The sequence below is a fragment of the Somniosus microcephalus genome, unplaced genomic scaffold (genome assembly GCF_052327205.1).
Source record: "Somniosus microcephalus isolate GS21.2 unplaced genomic scaffold, FLI_Smic_1.0 scaffold215, whole genome shotgun sequence".
NCBI classification, from domain to species: domain Eukaryota; kingdom Metazoa; phylum Chordata; class Chondrichthyes; order Squaliformes; family Somniosidae; genus Somniosus; species Somniosus microcephalus.
The window spans coordinates 376,372-399,514 of record NW_028225402.1 but is presented as its reverse complement, the minus strand read 5'-3'; the positions used below and the strand labels follow the sequence as shown (position 1 = coordinate 399,514).

The 23,143-nt window shown below is 49.7% G+C and overlaps 1 long non-coding RNA gene across 1 annotated transcript; it reads right to left on the bottom strand.

The window, feature by feature from the left end:
- Nucleotides 1-952: 952 nt before the first annotated feature.
- Nucleotides 953-17,627, bottom strand: LOC147082057 (uncharacterized). Its single transcript, XR_015076326.1, has 2 exons — nucleotides 17,496-17,627; nucleotides 953-2,994 (listed from the first exon to the last, which is right to left on the bottom strand). It is a non-coding gene; the product is annotated as an uncharacterized LOC147082057 (long non-coding RNA).
- Between the last annotated feature and the right edge of the window lie 5,516 nt (nucleotides 17,628-23,143).

The following is a 23,143-nucleotide window of genomic DNA, read 5'->3' as shown; positions in this document are numbered from 1 at the left end:
TACAGCACAGCAAGAGGCCTTTCCGCCCGTCGAGCCCGTACCGGCTCTCTGCAAGAGCACTTCAGCTAGTCTCAATCCCATGCTCTTTCCCCGTAGTTCTGCAAATGTTTATCCTTCAGGTAATTATCCAATTTCCTTTTAAAAGCCATGATTCCATCTGCCTCAACATCCTTTCAGGCCGTGCATTCCAGATCCTAACCATTGTGGGGACAGGAGCAGGGAGGATGAGCAACCTGGCCTCAGCACCATGGAACGGGGGGCCATTCAAGAGGGGGGAGTAAATAGAAATGTTGTAGTGGTTGGGGATAGATAGAGTTCTCTGCAGCCGAGAGCGAGAGTCCCGAAGGCTGTGTTGCCTACCCGGTGCCAGGGTTAAGGACATCTCCTCTGGGCTGGAAAGAAACTTGCAGTGGGAGGGGGTGGATCCAGTTGTCGTGGTCCATGTTGGTACAAACGACGTAGATAGGACTAGGAAGCCGGTTCTGTTAAAGGAGTATGCGCAGCTAGGGGTCAAATTAAAAAAACAGGACCTCAAGGGCAATAATCTCTGGATTATTACCTGAGCCACGAGTGAATTTGGTTAGGACAAATAAAATTAGAGTTAAATGCGTGGCTCAAAGACTGGTGTGGGAGAAATGGGTTTTGCTTCCTGGGACACTGCCACCAGTACTGGGGCAGGAGGGAGCTGTTCCGTTGGGACGGGCTTCACTTGGCCAGTGCTGGGACTAGAGTCCTGGCGGATCATATAACTAGGGCTGTAGAGAGGGCTTTAAATTAACTAGTGGGGGGGAAGTTCCTAGAGAGCAAATAATAAAAATGACAACATAGAAGGTCATAGACTTAGGTAGCAGTGGGGAAATTAAAAACAAGAGCGTGTCAGGAAGGGGCAGAAGGTATGGAGTAAAAGGTAAAGTAATAAAAAGGGCAAAAGCAGGAACTAAGTGTCACAAAACATATTTGAAAGTTCTCTATCTGAATGCACGTAGCATTCGTAACAAAATAGACGAGTTAATGGCACAAATAACTACATGTGGGTATGATCTTGTGGCCATTACAGAAACATGGCTGCAGGGTGACAATACCTGGGAATTAAACATACCAGGTTATTTAACGATCAGGAAGGACAGGCAGGAAGGAAGGGGCGGTGGGGTGGTTATGTTAATAAAGGAAGGAATCACAATACAGAGAAATTATATTGGGTCAAAAGATCAGGATAATGAAACAGTTTGGGTGGAGATAAGGAATAATAAGGGGAAAAAAACACTAGTGGGCGTAGTCTATAGGCCTCCGAACAGTTGCAACTCTGTTGGACGGAGTATCAATCAGGAAATAGTTGAGGCTTGTAATAAGGGAACATCTATAATTATGGGGGATTTTAACTATCATATTAATTGGACAAATCAAATTGGGCAGGGCTGCCTTGAGGATGAGTTCATTGAGTGTATTAGGGGTGGGTTTCTTGAGCAGTATGTAACTGAACCGACCAGGGGGCAAGCAACCTTAGATCTGGTCCTGTGTAACGAGACAGGATTAATTAAAAATGTCCTAGTAAAGGATCCCGTTGGAATGAGTGACCATAACATGGTTGAATTCCATATTCAATTAGAGGGTGAGAAGTTTGGATCTCAAACAAGTGTGCTAAGCTTGAATAAAGGAGACTATGAAGGTATGAGAGCGGAATTGAGTAGAGTGGATTGTGAAAATAGATTAAAGGGTAAGACGATACATGATCAGTGGTGTACATTTAAGGAGTTATTTTACAACTTCCAAAAAAAATATATTCCACTGAGAAGAAAATGGTGTAAAAGAAAAGACAGCCATCCGTGGCTAAGTAAAGAAATTAAGGATAGTATTCGACTAAAAACAAGGGCATATAAGGTAGCCAAATCTAGTGGGAGGATAGAGGATTGGGAAAACTTTAAAAGACAGCAAAAAAGGGCAGTAGACAGAAGGCTGGAAACTATAGACCGATCAGGAAGGCCAATGGAATGTGTTGTTCTGGCAGGTTGTGATTAACTTAATTGCAATAGGTCAGAAGATTACGTTAGTTGCTGCTGACTCGGTTTTAGTCCACAGGCAATGGTACAAAAATACATTAGATATCAAGTATCCCATCATGCACTAGTAAGGGCAAAATCGTATTTCCACATTCCCTCCTTTTGTCCTTATCAAGGACAACCTAGTCTAGCAAGATTGCATTTAATCTTTCCTTCTCCATCAAATAGGTCCTTGATCTGTACCTGCATCATTACTTTAACTGGTTCTGCATAATAACTGTGGCCAACGCTTGGTCCTGTACTCTTATCCAGGCACCATGAGCTTACTGGTCTCCCTAGCCCAGATGTATTGATGAGGACCAGGGAGGGGAGCTGTCTAGCATGGTCATACTTAGGCTGATACCATCCTTTGAGGGTGTCCAAATCGTACCCTGCCGAGGTCCAATGCCTTTGCCAGTCTTCATCTACTATAATCTTTTTGGGGCCATTTAACTCATACTTGGTAATACTCCCATTTTGGCGTAAAATCCATTCCATCGTCTCTGACTCATTGAAGGGGATAGGTCTTAATGGAATTCCCCCTATACTATGTATGGGAACATGGGCAGAAACCCAACAGCTGGAAGCGCTTACCGTTGTTGTGTACATGTATGCCATATACAAAAATGTATTTATATACAATTCGGGCATTGCAGGTATTATAAGTGTCCCAAGGAAACATAGTCCTAATGTCCAGTTCCATTTACCAATGGGTTGGTGATTTCTTTCCTTGTTTTCTGGAGCTCTTTTGCAGTGGGAGGCGTGGATCCATGTTGGTCTCTCTTTCACCTTTACATCAGTATTAGTTGCTAGGAGTACTTGGTACGGACCTTCGAATCTGGGTTGGAGACCGTTCTTTCTCTTGAATACTTTCACGTATACGTTGTCTCCTGGTTTTAGGTTATGGCACCTTCCTTCAGCTGGTTCAACCTGGGCTTGCTTGACCTGTTGGTGGAAACTGGAAATACACTTAGTTAAGGCAATGCAATAATTCAACATATGTTCATCCATCTTGTGAATGTCCATCTGCTTGGCAGTGAAGGGTGCAGAAAATGGCAGTCTCTGAGGTCGTCCCATGACGACTTCACGTGGCGACAGTCCCGTCGTTCTGTTTGTTGCTGATCGCCTTACCATCAATGCCAAGGGTAACAGTTCGACCCATTTAAGTCCTGTCTCGCTGCAGAGTTTGGAAAGTTTATTTTTCAGCATACCATTATATCTTTCTACCAGTCCCGCTGACTGTGGATGACAGCTGCAGTGGAAGTGTTGGTTGATCTGTAAAGCCTTACACATTTCTAGCACAACTGTCCCAGTAAAATGTGATCCATTGTCACTTGAAAGTTGTGCAGGTATACCAAATCGTGGTACAATTTCTTTTAATAAACATTTAGCAACAGTAACTGCATCATTCTTTTTTTTTACATGGAAAGGCTTCAATCCATCGTGAAAACACGTCTACAATAACTAATACATATTTAAATCCTAAACATACTGGTAATTCAATAAAATCCATCTGTAAATGTACAAAGGGTCCTGTTGAATTTGGGTGGGAGGCAGCCTGTACCTTTTCCATTTTACCTGGGTTCATTGTTTGGCAGGTAATGCATTGTTCACTAATTTGTTTTGTAATTGTCAATGCCTGGTGAATACCAAGTTTGTGTGATATAGTCTGCCATCCCCCCTTTGCCTGCATGTGAACACGTGGACACATCGGGCAATCCATGGGAGTATTGACTTGGGAGCCGCCGTGCGGCCGTCATGGTAGACCCATACTCCTTCAGGTGTTTTAAAACGAGAATCATTCACCCAAGCTAACACTTCGTCCGGACTGGCCTGTAATTGATAGGCCAAAACGTCATCAATTGTGGGTGGGGGATTGTCTGGATCTTGATTTCTAAGAACATATGCAGACACTTGTGACCCTGTATCAGAGAGAGCAGCAGCCTTAGCTGCTCGATCCGCCCTATCATTGCCCAAAGAAGCATGGTCTTGATTGCCTGTATGTGCTTTGCATTTAATAACAGCAACTTTTGTAGGACACTGGAGAGCCTTTAAAAGGTTATCAATTTGTTCAGCATTTTTAACTGTAGATTCTGATGAAGTCAGGAATCCTCTAAGTTTCCAAATTTGACCATAATCATGAGTGACTCCAAATGCATACCGAGAGTCAGTATAAATATTCACTGATTTTCCTGTAGCTAAAATACATGCTCTTGTAACGGCAAACAGTTCTGCTTGTTGTGCTGAAAAGAAAGATGGTAGTGAGCATGCTTCGATAATTGAATGATCATTGGGAATGGCATATGCACTTTTTGGCGAGCCCTTTTCGTCTCTGAGGGCTGATCCATCAACATAAAATATAAAATCGCTATTGTCCAGAGGAGTTTCTACAATGTCTATACGAGGCTTAGTGATAAGCTGAGTCAATGATTCACAATGCCTCTTGGGTAGGTGATGCAATTAGCAGGTCGTCTACGTACTGTATGAGGGTTGACCCATCGGTTAAGACAATGTCCTGTAAATCATGTTTGAGGCACTGCGAAAAGATAGTTGAGCTTTCTGTATAGCCTTGTGGCAGTCTGGTCCATGTGTATTGGGTTCCTTTGAACGTGAAGGCAAACAGGAACTGGGAATCTTGGTGAATAGGAATGCTGAAGAAGGCTGAGCAGAGATCAATGACCGTATAATACCTTGAATTAGGAGGTATACTGGTCAGGATAGTGGCTGGGTTTGGGACAACCGGGTAGGCAGGGAGAACAGACTCGTTAACTGCTCTTAGGTCTTGAACCAACCCTGACTTATTCTCCACTCCTGTTGAACTGCAGCTTTTGATAGGCGTAGGACCATCTGTCCTAGATCAGAAGATTTGAATTCATGTGCCACTGCTAGTGTACAGTGTGGCTTAGAGACTTTTACCCTGAATAATTCCCATGCTGTTTGGGTCAACAAGATTGGTGACGCTATTCCTTCTTGCCCAATTAAAATTCTTCGGATTTTAAGTGAATATTTCTGATGCAGAAAGGGCTTGTAATTAATTGCCACTTCTAGATCTTCTCCCGTTTTGTCATAATAGACTGTACAGTGCAATTTATCATGCCAATGTCCCAAATTAAACTGCTTCTGGTATTCTGATACTGATCTTGTGACATACTGCAATGCTCCCACAGTCATCAGTAATTGTTTACTGAGGTTGTCATCATGATTAGTCCAACAATAAGCTGAGTCACTGATTCACAATGCCTCTTGGGTAGGTGATGCAATTAGCAGGTCGTCTACGTACTGTATGAGGGTTGACCCATCAGTTAAGACAATGTTGTGGCGACACGCCACCACTGGACATAATCCGCTCACGGCGGCACGGACAGTTTAAGCAGACGCCCCCAGCCGGGGGCCCTTTCCTCCAGCAACTTGTTTCCCGCAGGGACAGGCTGCCAGGAGCACTTCCTGTCTGGGGAGTATTTAAGTGGATGCGCGGGCTTTTCCAGTTTCTCTTTGCCATGAGGTTGAATAAAGCAGTTGTGTTTTACTAGCTCTGGTCTCGACTCCCACGGTATCTCAACACTGGTGACCCCAACGCTCAGGACGAATCCTAAGCTAGCATAGCGGATACAAACGCAGTCATGGTTAAACTACCGGACTTTTGGGAGAACCTGGCCGAAGCCTGGTTTGTTCAAGCTGAGTCCAGATTCTGGCTGAAACACATTACAGTCGACGCCACAAAGTACGACTACCTCGTCTCCTCTCTCACCTATGCCACAGTCCCCAAGGTTTGGGCAGTGCTGCAGGCTCCACCAGTGGATGGCAAGTACGAACATCTGAAGGCTGCGCTCCTTAAAAAATTTCAAACGTCCTCTTACCAGCGCAACTGCCAACTCCTTGACCTCCCCGGCCTTGGTGACGCTTCACCCTCGGATCTGCTTTCCCACATGCTGTCCCTCTCGGACGACAAAGACACCAGCGCCCTCTTTCGCACGCATTTCATTCGGCAACTCCCCGCCAGCATCCGCCTGCTCATTGTGGAGTCTGGCTCCACGGACCTGAATGACATAGCCGAAAAGGCCGACCGGCTGCTCTCTGCGCAGTCCGCTTGCGACGTCGCACCCGACCACGCGGTCTTCCCGGCCCACTTGGCCCGACCGCCCTACCACTCCGGGTCACTACTACTACCACACCCGTTTTGGCACTAGGGCCCAACGCTGCACGCCACCGTGCACTTTCAAACCCCCCCCCCCCCCCGCGATGGCCGTGGGGCAAAAGGGGCCTCTACTGTACGTCGCCGATTTCTGTGCGACACAGGGGCCCAGCACAGCATCACCCCCGCCTCCGCCCTCGAAATCCAAAGCGGCACACGGGGTATTACGCTGGCCGCAGCCAATGGCTCAGACATCCGCACATATGGCACCCGCATGGTCACGCTCGACCTCGCAGGCCGCCGCTACTGCTGGGAGTTCCTCACAGCCAAGGTACTCTGCCCACTCATTGGTGCCGACTTCCTACGCGCCCACGGCCTCCTTGTCAACATTCCGAGGCACCGCCTCGTCAACATCAACACTATTGGCCCCCATCCCCGGCGTATTCACACCGGCCCGTTCGGCCGGCCTGACGACCTACTGCCTCGCCAGAGCCACGGACGACTACTCGGCACTCCTAGCCAAGTTTCTCGGCCAAAGCCGCCAAACACGGTGTGGAGCAGTATATCCCCACCACCGGCCCCCAGTTTCTGCCCACGCCCGCAGACTCAACCTGTCCAAGCTGGAAATCGCGCGGGCCGAGTTCACCACCATGGAACAACTTGGCATCATCCGCCGCTCCAGCAGCCCTTGGGCCTCGCCCCTCCACATCGCCCCCAAGCCCAGCGGAGGCTGGCGCCCTTGCGGGGACTACCGCCACCTCAACGATGCCACCACCCCCGACCGCTACCCGGTGCCGCACATCCAGGACTTCTCGGCCAGACTGGCCGGACGAACCGTCTTTTCCAAGGTCGACCTGGTGCGCGGTTACCACCAAGTCCCCGTACACCCCGCGGACATCCCCAAAACGGCCGTCATCACCCCATTCGGCCTGTTCGAGTTCCTGAGGATGCCCTTCGACCTCAAGAATGCAGCCCAGGCTTTCCAGCGCCTTATGGACTCAGTCCTCCGGGACCTGAACTTCCTATTCGTCTATCTAGATGACATTCTCGTGGCCAGCTCCTCCAAACAGGAACACCTCGAACACCTTCGCATCCTGTTCGGGTGCCTAGCCCAACACGGGCTCATCCTCAGCCCGGCGAAGTGCCAATTCGGCCTAACCGAGATCGATTTTCTCGGTCACCACGTCACCCCTGCTGGGGCCGTCCCCCTGCTCAACAAGGTGCAGGCCGTCCAGCAATTCCCCCGCCCCAAAACCATCAAGGGCCTCCAGAAGTTCCTCGGGATGGTGAACTTCTACAACAGGTTCATCCCCAGAGCTGCAGCCCTCATGAAGCCCCTATACGACTCCCTCCGAGGTAAATCCGGCAAGATGGACATAGCCTGGACCACTGACACGTCAGCCACCTTCGACGCCACCCTGCTCGCGCACCCGAGGGCTGATGCCCGGGTCGCGCTCACTACCGACGCCTCCAACCACGCGGTCGGAGCCGTGTTCGAGCAGTGGGTCAATGGCGCCTGGCAGCCACTTGCCTTCTACAGCCGCCACCTGCGCCCCCCGGAGGTCAAATACTCTACTTTCGACCGCGAGCTTCTCGCACTCCACCTGTCGGTCCGCCATTTCAGGTTCCTCCTGGAAGGCCACCGCGTACGTGGACCACAAGCCGCTCACGTAGGCGGTGGCCAAGCACACCGAATCCTGGTCAGCTAGGCAGCAAGCGGCCGTGTCCGAGTTTACTACAGACATCCAGCACATCTCCGGTAGAGACAACGTTGTCGCCGACTGCCTTTCCCGTCCTGCCATCTGCGCGAATCACCTCGCGGTCGACAACGCGCAACTAGCAGCGGCCCAGCTCACGGACCCAGACCTCCTCTCGGCGGCTGCCAGGGCTACGCCTAGCCAAGGTCGCGCACGGGCCCGAAGCCACGGCAGTCACTTGCGATGTCTCACTCGGCCAACCCAGGCCGGTCGTCCCTGCAACCTGGCGCCGCCGCATCTTCGCGCTACACGCGCTCTCCCATCCGGGTGCCCGCGCATCCGTCAAACTCCTCTCCCAGCGTTTCGTCTGGCGCGGCCTCAGCAAAGGTGTTCAGACTTGGGCCACCTCCTGCCTACGGTACAGCTACACACAAAAGCACCCCTGGGAGACTTCGAGGTACCCAGCCGCCGCTTCGACCACGTACACGTCGACATCGTCGGTCCTCTGCCGCCATCGCAAGGCCAAACTTATCTCCTCACGATGGTCGACCGCTACACACGCTGGCCTGAGGCAGTGCCGCTGCCCTCCACCACTGCAGCCGACATCGCCAGGGCGTTGGTTAACACCTGGGTCGCAAGGTTCGGCGTACCAGCCGACATAACCTCTGACAGAGGCGCCCAGTTCACCTCCGAGCTCTGGACGGCCACAGCACGCAACCTCGGGGTGATGCTCCACCGAACCACCCGCAGGCCAATGGGCTGTGTGAACGCTTCCACAGGTCACTCAAGGCCTCACTCCGCGCCGGCCTGCAGGACAGTACCTGGACTGACCGCCTACCGTGGGTGCTACTAGGCCTACGCACCGCGGTCAAGGAAGACCTCCAGTCCGCGGCAGCGCAGTTTGTCTACGGACAACCGCTGCGCGTCCCAGGTGAATTCTTTCCGGAGGCTACCACGCCTTGGTCGGCCAAACAGCAGCGGCTCAACTCTCTCTTCCGCTCAGCAGTTCGCCCCACTTCCGGTCAACCGACACGGCGAACTCGCACCTCACGTCCCGCCAAACTTACAGCAGGCGCGCTTCATCTTCGTGTGACACGACGCGCACCGCGGGCCCCTGTGACCCCCGTATGACGGACCGTACGAGGTACTACAAACCGGGGACAAGGTCGACACAGTCTCCATCGACCAGCTCAAACCAGCACACACAGAACCAGGGGAACAGGTCCCCGTGGCCCGGCCTCCAACTAGAGGCCGTCCAGCCAGCACAGCCGGCGGCGAACCGCCCGGCCCCACCAACTAGACCGGCGACCACTCAGAGCCGCTCCGGCAGAACCATCAGACCACCGTCACGACTCGTCCACGCCTCCTAAGCGGATTCTGGGGGGAGCTCTGTGGCGACACGGTGGCACGGACAGTTTAAGCAGACGCCCCCAGCCGGGGGGCCCTTTCCTCCAGCAACTTGTTTCCCGCAGGGACAGGCTGCCGGGAGCACTTCCTGTCTGGGGAGTATTTAAGTGGATGCGCGGGCTTTTCCAGTTTCTGTTTGCCATGAGGTTGAATAAAGCAGTTGTGTTTTACTAACTCTGGTCTCGACTCCCACGTTTGCCGCGGTATCTCAACAACCCCGCCTACTTCCACCTGGGTAACATCACCCATCTCCGCCCTTCCCTCAGCTCATCCGCTGCTGAAACCCTCACCCGGGCCTTTCTTACCTCTAGACTCGACTATTCCAATGCTCTCCTGGCTGGCCTCCCACATTCGACCCGATTTAAACTTGAGGTGATCCAAAACTGCCCGTGTCGTAACTCAACGCCAAGTCCCGTTCACCCATCACCCCTGTGCTCGCTGACCTACACTGGCTCCCGGTTAAGCAATGATTCGATTTCAAAATACTCATCCTTGTTTTCAAATCCCTCCATGGCCTCGCCCCTCCCTATCTTAGTTATTCCCTCCAGCCTCACAACCACCGTCCCCCGCAATAGAATCACAGAAAAATTACGGCACAGAAGGAGGCCATTAGGCCCATCTTGTCCGTGCCGGCCGATTTAAGTGCTGTCCACACTAATCCCACTTTCCAGCACTTGGTCCATAGCCCTGTAGGTTACGGCACTTCAGGTGCACATCCAAGTACCTTTTAAAATGTGATGAGAGTTTCTGCCTCTACCACCCTGTCAGGCAGTGAGTTCCAGACCCCCACCACCCACTGGGTGAAAACATTTCTCCTCAACTCCCCTCTAAAGCTCCGTCCAATTACTTTAAATCTACGCCCCCTGGTTGTGGACTCCTCTGCCAAGGGAAATAGGTCCTTCCTATCTCGGCCCCTCATACTTTTATACACCTCAATCAGGTCTCCCCTCAGCCTCCTCCCCCCCGAGACATCTGCGTTCCTCCAATTCTGCCCTCTGGAGCATCCCTGATTATAATCGCTGCACCATCAGTGGCCGTGTCTTCTGTTGCCTCGGCTCTAAGCTCTGGAATTCCCTCTTTGAACTTCTCCGCCTCTCATTGAAAATAGGAGCAGGAGTAGGCCATTCGGCCCCTCGAGCCTGCTCCGCCATTCAATGAGATCATGGCTGATCAAAACCCACCACTGTGACCAAGCTTTTGGCCATCTGCCCTAATTTCTCCTTTTGTGGCTCAGGGTCACATTTTTCAATGTCTTACAATACTCCTGTGCAGCACCTTGGGACGTTTTCCTACGTTAAAGGCACTATAGAAATACAAGTTGTTGTTGTTCTCATTGTTGGAGGTGAGCGCTGAACAGGCCCCTCCCCCTACTCCGCACGCACCGCTCCAAGGTGAGCGCGGGCTCTGAACAGTCCCCGACCCCTCCCCCTACTCTGCATGCGCCGCTCCAAGGTGAGCGCGGGCTCTGAACAGGCCCCTCCCCCTACTCCGCACGCGCCGCTCCAAGGTGAGCGCGGGCTCTGAACAGGCCCTGCCCCCTCCCCCTACTCCGCATGCGCCGCCGGGCCCCGCTCCCGAAATTCATCCTCATCTCTCCTAAATGGCTTACCCCTTATCCTTAGACTTAGAGATGAAGAGGAATTTCTTCACCCAGAGAGTGGTGAACCTGTGGAATTCTCTGCCATAGAAGGCGTTAGATATTCAAGAAGGAGTTAGACATATTTCTTAAGGCTAAAGGGATCAAGGGATATGAGGAGAAAGCAGGAACAGGGTACTGAGTTTGGATGATCAGCCATGATCTCATTGAATGGCGGAGCAGGCTCCTGTTCCTATCTTCTATGTTTCTTCTTTGTTTAATCTGAAGAACACGAGAGGGGGGAGGGAGTCCCTTTTAATGTGAAGTAGGTGGGTGTCCCTGTAAACAGTGTGGCGCTCCCGCAGTACTGCCTCTCCGTCAGTGTGGTGCTCCCTCAGTACCGACCATCCGACAGTGCAGCGCTCCCTCACTACTGCCCCTGCCATGGAGCAGCGCTCACTCAGCACCGCCCCTCCGACAGTGCGGCACTCCCTCAGTACTGCCCCTCCGACAGTGCGGCGCTCCCTCAGCACAACCCCTCCGACAGTGTGGCGCTCCCTCAGCACTGCAGTGGAGTGTCAGCCTTGCTTTATATGCTCAAGTCCCTGGAACGGGATTTCTTAACTCTGGTTTATATTTTCTAAGGTCTCTCTGGTGTAGCGGGGACTGTTGGTAAACCAATTAACTGTAGTATTATTAGTGGGATTCATTGATTTAATTTAAATTCAATTAACTAAAGGGTAAGTCATGGCAGGACAGCCCGGCCACGTGATATGCGGGAACTCGGGGACACTTCCTGTGTCCCTGACAACTACATGTGCAGGAAGTGCATCCAGCTGCAGCTACTGACAGACCGCATTGTGGCACTGGAGCTGCGATTGGATGCATACTGGAGCGTTCACGATGCTCAGGACATCGTGAATAGCATGTTTAAGGAGTTGGTTACCCGTTCCCTTTCTTCCTGTCCAACAGGCAGAGTACTAGGCGCAGGCAGGTAATGCAGGGGTCCCCCGTGGCCATCCCCCTCTCCAACCGGTACACCACTTTGAGTACTGTTGGGGGAGATGGCTTATCAGAGGAAGGCAGCAGCAGCAGCCAACTTCCTGGCACCAGGGGTGGCTTTGCTGCACAGAATGGGAGGAAAAAGAGGGGTAGAGCTATAGTAATAGGGGATTCAATTGTAAGGGGAATAGATAGGCGTTTCTGCGGCCGCAAACAAGACTCCAGGATGGTGTGTTGCCTCCCTGGTGCAAGGGTCAAGGATGTCTCCGAGCGGCTGCAGAACATTTTGGAAGGGGAGGGTGAACAGCCAGTTGTCGTGGTGCATATAGGCACCAACGATATAGGTAAAAAGCGGGATGAGGTCCTAAAAGTGGAATATAGGGAGTTAGGAGGTAAATTAAAAAATAGGACCTCCAAAGGTAGTAATCTCAGGATTGCTACCAGTGCCACGTGCTAGTCAGAGTAGAAATAGAAGGATACTTCAGATGAATACGTGGCTAGAGGAATGGTGCCAGGGGAAGGGATTCAAGTTCCTGGGACATTGGAACCGGTTCTGGGGGAGGTGGGACCAGTTCAAACCGGACGGTCTGCACCTGGGCAGGGCTGGAACCGATGTCCTAGGGGGAGTGTTTGCTAGTGCTGTGGGGGAGGGTTTAAACTAAAATGGCAGGGGGTTGGGAACCTGAGCAGGGAGACAGAGGAAAGGGAAACAAGGTGTGGTAAACCACTGTAGTTCACTGTGTTCACTTGTTGTTGTTGTTGTTGTTGTCGTTCACTCTTGTTTCACTGTTACGTCTGACTATGCCTCAGCTGACTCCGCCCTCGGCTACCGAGTATAAGGACGGCCGCATGGCAGCTCCAGGCATTCGGTCGTCCACTAGAGGCATAGTCCTGATCTGTCTGAAGTGCAATTCAGTAGTTAATAAAAGCCTGTCGTTCTGAACTCTGCTCGGCCTCTTATTAGAATTGATTGACTGCCACTTTTGCTTTTCTCCTTCCTATCTTTTGCTTTTATCCTTGTGATGCGCTGAGAAATCAATGGGTTAAATCAAACGTGGCCACAGTAAATAATAATTCTAATAGGTCTAAGAGCGTTAAAAAAACAAGCCCTGAAGGCTTTGTGTCTTAATGCGAGGAGCATTTGTAATAAGGTGGATGAATTGGCTGCGCAAATAGAGGTAAACGAATATGATTTGGTTGGGATTACGGAAACATGGGTCAAGGATGGCCAAGACTGGGAACTCAACATCCAAGGGTATTCGATATTCAGGAAAGATAGGCAAAAAGGAAAGGGAGGTGGGGTAGCATTACTGGTTAAAGAAGGGATTAACACAATTGTAATGAAGGATATTAGCTCTGATGATGTGGAATCTGTATGGGTAGAACTGAGAAATACTAAGGGGAAAAAAACATTAGTGGGAGTGGTATATAGACCTCCAAACAGTAAGGCGGAGGTTGGGGATGGCATTAAAAGGGGAATTAAAGAAGCATGCAATAAGGGCACAGCAGTCATCATGGGTGACTTTAATCTACATATAGATTGGGCTAACCAAATTAGTAACAATACTGTGGAGGGGGAATTCCTGGAGTGTTTACGGGATGGTTTCCTGGACCAATATGTCGAGGAACCAACCAGAGATCAGGCCATCTTAGACTGGGTATTATGTAACGAGAAAGAATTAATTAGCAATCTTGTTGTACGAGGCCCCTTGGGTCGGAGCGATCATAATATGATTGAATTCTTCATTAAGATGGAGAATGAAGTAGTTGACTCAGAGACTAGGGTCCTCAATTTAAATAAAGGAAACTACGATGGTCTGAGGAGCGAGTTGGGTAGGATTGATTGGGGAATGGCACTCAAAGGGTTGACGGTGGAGAGGCAATGGCAAACATTCAAAGACCGAATGGATGAGCTACAGAATTTGTTCATCCCAGTTTGGCATAAAAATAAAACAAAAAAGGTGACTCAACCGTGGCTGACGAGGGAAATTAGGGATAGCATAAGATCGAAGGAGAGGACATATGAATTGGCCAGAAAAAGCAATAATCCTGAGGATTGGGAGCAGTTTAAGATTCAACAAAGGAGGACAAAGGGATTAATTCAGAAAGGGAAAATAGAATATGAGAGTAAGCTTTCAGGGAACATAAAAACTGACTGTAAAAGCTTTCATAGATATGTGAAGAGAAAAAGATTGGTGAAGTCAAGCGTAGGTCACTTGCAGTCAGAATCAGGGGAATTTATAATGGGTAACAAAGAAATGGTAGAACAACTAAATACATATTTTGGTTCTGTCTTCACAAAGGAGGACACAAATAACCTCCCAGAAATACCGCGGATCATAGGGTCTGATGAAAGGGTGGAACTGAAAGAAATCAGTATTTGTAGGGAAATGGTGTTAGGAAAATTGATGGGACTGAAGGCCGATAAATCCCCAGGGCCTGATAATCTACATCCCAGGGTACTTAAGGAAGTGGCCCTAGAAATAATAGATGCATTGCTGATCATCTTCCAGAACTCGATAGACTCTGGAACAGTACCCATGGATTGGAGGGTAGCTAATGTTACCCCACTATTCAAAAAAAGGTGGCAGAGAAAAAGCGGGGAATTATAGACCGGTAAGCCTGACATCGGTAGTGGGGAAAATGCTAGAGTCCATTATAAAAGATGCAATAGCAGAAGACTTGGAAAGCAGTGACAGGATCGGACAAAGTCAACATGGATTTACAGAAGGTAAATCATGCTTGACTAATCTACTGGAATTTTTTGAGGATGTAACTGGTAAAATAGTTAAGGGAGAACCAGTGGATGTGGTGTATTTGGACTTTCAGAAGGCTTTCGATAAGGTCCCGCATAAGAGATTGGCGTGCAAAATTAAGGCACATGGGATTGGGGGCAAGGTATTAACTTGGATAGAGAACTGGTTGGCGGATAGAAAGCAAAGAGTTGGAATAAATGGGTCGTTTTCCGAGTGGCAGGCAGTGAATAGTGGGGTACCGCAAGGATCGGTCCTAGGACCCCAGCTGTTCACAATCTATATTAATGATCTGGGCGAGGGAATTGGATGTAATATCTCCAAATTTGCAGACGACACAAAGCTGGGTGGGAGGGTATGCTGTGAGGAGGATGTCGTGAAACTCCAGTACGATTTGGACAGGTTGGGTGATTGGGCAGAAACATGGCAAATGCACTATAATGTGGATAAATGTGAGGTTATCCACTTTGGTGGCAAAAACAGGAAGACAGATTATTATTTGAATGGCAATAGATTGGGAGAAGGGCAAGTGCAAAGAGACCTGGGTGTTATTGTGCACCAGTCGCTGAAGGTAAGCATGCAGGTGCAGCAGGCGGTTAAGAAGGCAAATGGTATGTTGGCCTTCGTAGCAAGAGGGTTCGAGTACAGGAACAAGGATGTCTTGCTACAGTTGTACAGGGCCTTGGTGAGACCGCACCTTGAGTATTGTGTGCAGTTTTGGTCGCCTTATCTGAGGAAGGACGTTCTTGCCATGGAAGGAGTGCAGCGAAGATTCACCAGGCTGATACCTGGGATGGCAGGAATGACGTATGAGGAGCGATTGGGCTTATACTCGAGTTTAGAAGATTGAGAGGGGATCTCATCGAAACCTATAAAATTCTGTCAGGCCTGGACAGGCTCGATGCAGGAAGGATGGTTCTGATGGCCGGGGAGTCCAGAACCAAGGGTCATAGTCTAAGGATAAGGGGTAAGCCATTTAGGACTGAAATGAGGAGGAATTTCTTCAGCCAGAGAGTGGTGAACCTGTGGAATTCTCTGCCACAGAGGGCGGTGGAGGCCAGTTCATTAAATATATTCAAGAAAGAGTTGGATATATTTCTTAAGGCTAAAGGGATCAAGGGATATGGGGAGAAGGCAGGGACAGGGTAGTGAATTTGGATGATCAGCCATGGTCTCATTGAATGGCGGAGCAGGCTCGTAGGGCCGAATAGCCTACTCCTGTTCCTATCTTCTATGTTTCTCTGTATTAAATTCCATCTGCCACCTGTCTGCCCATTCTACTAGCCTTTCCATGTCCTGTTACAGTCGATTGGTATCACCCTCACTGTTTGTCACCAAATTTGGGCGTGTGGCATCGGCAAATTTAGAAATTCTACACTGCATTGCAATATCCAGGTCATTTATATGTATATGAGCAGGCTCGAAGGGCCGAATGGTTGACTCCTGCTCCTATTTCTTATGTTCTTACAAGTGCAAGTCTATCTTGAACCCACAACCTTCTGACTCTACTATCCACTGAGCCACAGCTGACTCCAGTCTTTCACACAGTTTCACCATAACTTCCTTGCTTTTTGCACTCTACGCCTCCCCTAAAGCAGGGGAGTTATGATGAATTGTTAAACAGTTTTTTTTGCAGAGTGACCAAGTTTGTCTGCAGGAAACAAATGTGCATGTCAAAGAAGCTTGTATTATGAAGCTTGTGCCCCTTTGCCAGGCTCGCTGCCTGCGGCCAGCTCTGTGCTGCCTGCGGCCCCTCTCCTAGATTCTGATTCCAGCCCCAGCTCTGTGCTGCCTGTGGCCCCTCTCCCAGATTCCAGCCCCAGCTCTGTGCTGCCTGCGGCCACTCTCCCAGATTCCAGCCCCAGCTCTGTGCTGCCTGTGGCCCCTCTCCCAGATTCCAGCCCCAGCTCTGTGCTGCCTGCGGCCCCTCTCCCAGATTCCAGCCCCGGCTCTGTGCTGCCTGTGGCCCCTCTCCCAGATTCCAGCCCCGGCTCTGTGCTGCCTGCGGCCCCTCTCCCAGATTCCAGCCCCAGCTCTGTGCTGCCTGCGGCCCCTCTCCCAGATTCCAGCCCCAGCTCTGTGCTGCCTGTGGCCCCTCTCCCAGATTCCAGCCCTGGCTCTGTGCTGCCTGCGGCCCCTCTCCCAGATTCCAGCCCCAGCTCTGTGCTGTCTGCGGCCCCTCTCCCAGATTCCAGCCCCAGCTCTGTGCTGTCTGCGGCCCCTCTCCCAGATTCCAGCCCCAGCTCTGTGCTGTCTGCGGCCCCTCTCCCAGATTCCAGCCCCAGCTCTGTGCTGTCTGCGGCCCCTCTCCCAGATTCCAGCCCCAGCTCTGTGCTGCCTGCGGCCCCTCTCCCAGATTCCAGCCCCAGCTCTGTGCTGTCTGCGGCCCCTCTCCCAGATTCCAGCCCCAGCTCTGTGCTAACTGAGCTGCTCTCAGCCGCGTCAAAATCGGCCCCAGCGCACCTGAGCTAGAGAGGAGGCCCCGCCCCTTGCCGCGCCGCTATTGGTTGACGGACCAGGCCGCCCAGTTCAGTCCGCCCACCTCAGCCCTCGTCCAATTGGTCAAAGCACCCGTCAGTCACAGGCCGGGCCTCCATCCACCTGAATTGCCTATTCCTCTGATGACGTCACAATCGGGCCCCAGCCTACCAGCGCCGGGGAGGAAGGTCCCGCCCCCTAGCCGCGCCGCCATTGATTGGAGGACCAGGCCGCCCAGTTCAGTCCTCCCAGCTTAGCCCTCTTCCTATTGGTCCGCGCTCCCGTCAGTCAGATTCACGTTGCTCCGGCTCAATCCGCTCCGTCTGACGTCCGCGGAGGTCCCGCCCGCCCGACTCTCAGGTTTGGTTTTCTCGTCTTTTACTTTATAATCTCGGTCTCCGCTCCCCCCCTCACCTCGACTTAAATCGATTCCCCAACAGTTGACTTTACCCCGGCCGCTGATTCCGCCTCTTCCCCGGGCCCGGCCTTCCGGCTGCTCCCCGGAGACCCCGCGCAGGCGCACTGGCAGCCTGGTGTTGTGGTGGGGCCGATTGAGCATGCGCGGACCCGCGCCTCCACATTTAAAGGGACACCCGCCCCCTCCACATTTAAAGGGACACCCCCTCTCATGTATTCTTATGATTAAACATGGAAGAAACATAGAAGATAGGAGTAGGCCTTTCGGCCACTCGAGCCTGCTCCGCTATTCAATGAGATCATGGCTGATCATCCAAGTTAAGTACCCAGTCCCTGCCTTCGCCCCATATCCCTTGCTCCCTTTAGCCTTAAGAAATATATCCAACTCCTTCTTGAATATATTTAATGAATTGGCTTCAAGTGCCTTCTGTGGTAGAGAATTCCACAGGTTCACCTCTCTCTGGGTGAAGTAATTCTTCCTCATCTCTAAGTCTAAAGATAAGGGGTAAGCCATTTAGGACTGAGATGAGGAGGAATTTCTTCACCGAGAGTGGTGAACCTGTGGAATTCTCTACCACAGAAGGCAGTTGAGGCCAATTCATTAAATATATTCAAGAAGGAGTTAGATATATTTCTTAAGGCTAAAGGGATCAAGGGTTATGGGGAGAAGGCAGGGACAGGGTACTGAATTTGGATGATCAGCCATGATCTCATTGAATGGCGGAGCAGGCTCGAGGGGCCGAATGGCCTACTCCTGCTCCTATCTTCTATGTTTCTATGCGACCCCTGGTTCTGGAACCCACAACCATCAGGAACATCCTCCCTGCATCTAGTCTGTCTAGTCATGTTAGAATTTTATAAGTTTCAATGAGATCCCCTCTCATTCTTCTAAACTCCAGCGAGTACAAGCCCAATCGACCCAATCTCTCCTCATACGTCATTCCTGCCATCCCAGGTATCAGTTTGGTGAATCTTCGCTGCACTCCCTCCATTGCAAGAACATCCTTCCTCCGATAAGGCGACCAAAACTGCACACAATACTCAAGGTGTTGTCTCACCAAGGCCCTGTACAACTGCAGCAAGACATCCTTGTTCCTGTGTTGAAACGGATTTTTTTGGTCCTCAATCTGGTTCAGTACAAACACTGAGTCGAATACTGGTTTAGTTCAACAGTTGTTTTATTCTGTTGTCCCGGGAGACTTACTCTGATACAGCACCGTTCTGACTCCAGCAGAGTCTCGACAGGTTCCACCAGAGCAAGCAATCTTTCATACAGTGGGTCACATTATTATACTTTACTTTTGAAAAGACATTAACACATCGTACATTCTACACCAATCCCGAGCGAGGCACGTACACAGTTTAAAGTGATGTCCTGGCCTGGCAGTTTGAAATAAAGAAGTCACAGTTCACTGTGGTTTATAATATAGAAAATATGCAGGTAATGGTTTCACGATCACCTAATCATTATGGTAATGCATGGTAATGTGTTTTCGGATCGCCTATTGTCAGTATACCCTTTGCAGTCCACCCTACATTGTTCCACCAGCAAGGTGTGACATCGTGGGTGCCAGCCATATTAGCATTTTACTTCCTGCTGCCTTCAGTTTCTTGAATTAACATGATCATCTCTCACAATATGCAAGTGACTCAGCGATGTCGACATTGCACCACCATTTTAGGCTAACAGGGTCCTCCATTTTAGATTGGCAGGGTCCTTGGCCATGCGGAGCGAGTTGTTACCTTATCTTTGCATTCTATATTCTCATTCCCCCCTTTTATCATTCCATGATAACCATCTAAGGTACCCTGTGATTCTGGGCTTCATCCTACTGGTTCATCTCTACTTTATTGAGTCTATTATACTCCTCCTCCATTAATTCCTTCACCATCTCACTCGCTTCACCCTCTATATATTTAGTAATTCAATTTCTTCTTCTGATGATTTCCTTTTTTAATAGTCCATTACAGAAGTCCCATTTAGTCACGTTCCAGGATCCGAAAGCTTTAAGATTCTTGTCTTTGTACTGGAGAATATCTCTTCGGCACATTTCTTCAGTCGATTGAACGCCCCGCCCGCGAGCAGGATAACGCTCAGAAGCAGTAATAAGGTCCTCATCTTGATCCTCCGTGATCAATCAATGCGACTTATTAGTTATTAATCTGGAAAACAAACTGCTTACACAAGATCCAAAGTTAAAAACTTAAAGCTAAAATTTTAAAAATTAAAAATTAGAAATCGTATAATAAAAGTAGGATTTTGGCAGGCCAAAACAATCCAAACACAACACCAGACCTCGTAAAACTGCAGTCACCTTTATCAAGGCCGAGCGTGAGTTCTGTAGTCTCTTATCAATTAAAATAAAATTAATGATTGTTTGTAAAATCTACTCTATACTGTACTGAAATCTACTAATTATCTCCCCCCCTTTTGATTGGTTTCTCCAATCAATTTACAATGGTGGAAGTGCACCCATGCGCTTCTTCCCTCGACCTTAGCTGCAGTCGGGGTTGTTAGTAAGACCTGATATGGACCTTCCCACCTTGGATCTAGACTTTTACGAGTCCAGTTCTTAACCATCACATACGAACCTGGTTCAATTTTTAGAGAAGCAGATAAGTCAGGAAGTTCACCATATGCAGCACGGACTTGTGAATGCAGCCTACGTAAAACCTTAGTAAGAGCCAAGACATAGGTCGTCATTTCTTCAGTCATATGGTGAAAATGCACCGTTGTAGCAGCATTTTGGTTCCAGGGAGTCTTGAGTGGTTTACCATAGATAATCTCAGCAGGGGTAAGTCGTGCTTTACCCGCGGGTGTGGTGCGGATCTGAAAGAGAGCCACAGGAAGCAATTTCAACCAGGTTAAGCCGGTTTCGGCTACCAGTTTAGCAAGTTTGTTCTTCAGAGTCTGATTGGTTCTTTCGACAAGTCCTGCAGCCTGTGGTCGATAAGCACAATGCAATTGCTGATGAATGTTCAACTGGCTACAAAGTTCCTTGTTCACTTCGGCAGTGAAGTGAGGACCGTTGTCAGAACTTAACGAGTTACTAAATACATCTACAATGACAAGTACGTATTTGTAACACTGACATCTTTCCAACTCAATGTAGTCCATTTGCAGGGTCTCAAAGGGACCCTCCGGTAAAGGGGTTTTTCCCCATTCGCAAGACACTCCCTTTCCAGGGTTGTGTTGTTGACAAGTCAGGCATCGATCGCTAATGTTCTGTGCTATTGCTTGAAGCCTTGGATGCCACCAAGTACTTAGAAGCACATCACTCACTGCCCTGGCACCACAATGAGTTGCAAAGTGTACACATTCAATAACCCAAACAGCTAGCTCCTCAGACATGCAAGTCTGTTCCGCGGGAGTAGTCCAGAGTTTTGATAAAGGGTTATATACACATCCCAATTCTCCCCACAAATGCTTATCATAGAGTCATAGAGTTTTACAGCACAGAAAGAGGCCCTTCGGCCCATCGTGTCTGCGCCGCCCATCCATCCCTGTCCAGTCTAATCCCATTTTCCAGCATTTGGTCCATAGCCTTGTATGCAATGGCATTTCAAGTGCTCATCCAAATGCTTCTTGAATGTTGTGAGGGTTCCTGCCTCTACCACCCTTTCAGGCAGTGAGTTCCAGATTACAACCACCCTCTGGGTGAAAAAGTTCCTCCTCAAATCCCCTCTAAATCTCCTGCCCCTTACCCTGAATCTATGCCCCCTTGTTATTGACCCCCCTACTAAGGGGAAAAGTTCCTCTTTGTCTACCCTATCTATGCCCCTCATCATTTTGTACACCTCAATCAGGTCCCCCCTCAGCCTTCTTTGCTCCAAGGAAAACAACCCCAGCCTGTCCAGCCTCTCTTCATAGCTGAGGCGCTCCATCCCAGGTAACATCCTGGTGAATCTTCTCTGCACCCTCTCCAAAGCAATCACATCCTTCCTATAGTGAGGCGACCAGAACTGCACACAGTACTCCAGCTGTGGCCTCACCAGCGTTTTGTACAGTTCCATCATAACCTCCCTGCTCTTATATTCTATGCCTCGGCTAATGAAGGCAAGTATCCCATATGCCTTTTTAACCACCTTATCTACCTGTTCCGCTGCCTTCAGGGATCTATGTACATGTACACCAAGGTCCCTCTGACCCTCTGTACTTCCTAGGGTCCTACCACTCATTGTGTATTCCCTTGCCTTATTTGTCCGTCCAAAATGCATCACCTCGCACTTTTCAGGGTTAAATTCCATTTGCCACTTTTCCGCCCATCTGACCAACCCGTTTATATCGTCCTGTAGCCTGAGGCTTTCCTCCTCACAATTTACCACCCCACCAATTTTCGTGTCATCTGCGAACTTACTGATCATACCTTTTACATTCTCATCCAAATCATTTATGTAGATCACAAACAACAAGGGACCCAGCACCGATCCCTGAGGTACCCCACTGGACACAGGCTTCCAGTCACAAAAGCAACCTTCGACCATCACCCTCTGCCTCCTGCCACTCAGCCAGTTTAGGATCCAACGCGCCAAGGCACCCTGGATCCCATGGGCTCTTACCTTCTTGTCCAGTCTCCTATGCGGGACTTTGTCAAAAGCTTTACTGAAGTCCATGTAAACCACATCCACAGCATTTCCCTCATCCACCCCCCTAGTCACCCCCTCGAAAAATTCAATCAGATTTGTCAGACATGATTTACCCTTGACAAAGCCATGCTGACTATCCCCGATTAATCCTTGCCTCTCCAAGTGGAGACTAATTTTGTCCCTCAGAATGTTTTCCAATAATTTCCCTACCACAGATGTTAGGCTCACTGGCCTGTAATTCCCTGGTTTATCCCTGCTACCCTTCTTGAATAATGGTACTACGTTAGCTGTTCTCCAGTCCTCTGGTACATCCCCTGTGGCCAGAGAGGTTCTGAAAATTTGTGTCAGAGCCCCTGCAATCTCCTCCTTTGCCTCCCACAGCAGCCTGGGATACATCTCGTCTGGGCCTGGGGATTTATCCACTTTTTGGCCTGCTAAAACCGCTAGCACCTCCTCCCTCTCGATGCTAATATGTTCAAGTATGTCACAGCCCCCTTGCCCGATTTCTATGTCTGCATCGTCTTTCTCCATAGTGAACACAGATGCAAAAAATTCATTTAAAACCCCGCCTACATCATCTGGCTCTACACACAGATTGCCACTTTGGTCCCTAATGGGCCCTACCCTTTCCCTGGTTATCCTCTTGCCCTTAATATACTTATAAAACATCTTAGGATTTTCCTTTATTTTGCTCGCCAGTGTTATTTCATGGCCCCTCCTCGCCCTCCTAATTTCTTTTTTAAGTATGCCCCTGCATTTTTTATACTCCTCTAGGGCTTCTTCCGTCTTTAGTCTTTTGTAACTGCCAAAAGCCCCCCTTTTATTTCTAATGCATTTTTGTATATCCCTTGTCATCCAAGGTTCCCTTTGCTTGTTGGTCCCACCCTTGACCTTTACAGGAACATGTTGGCGTTGTACTCTCTCTACTTCCCTTCTGAAAGTCTCCCACTGTTTTGATGCGGATTTTCCTATAAGTAGCTGCTCCCAGTCCAATTTGGCCAGATCCTGCCTTATCATATTAAAATCGGCCTTCCCCCAATTTAGAACCCTTATTTCCG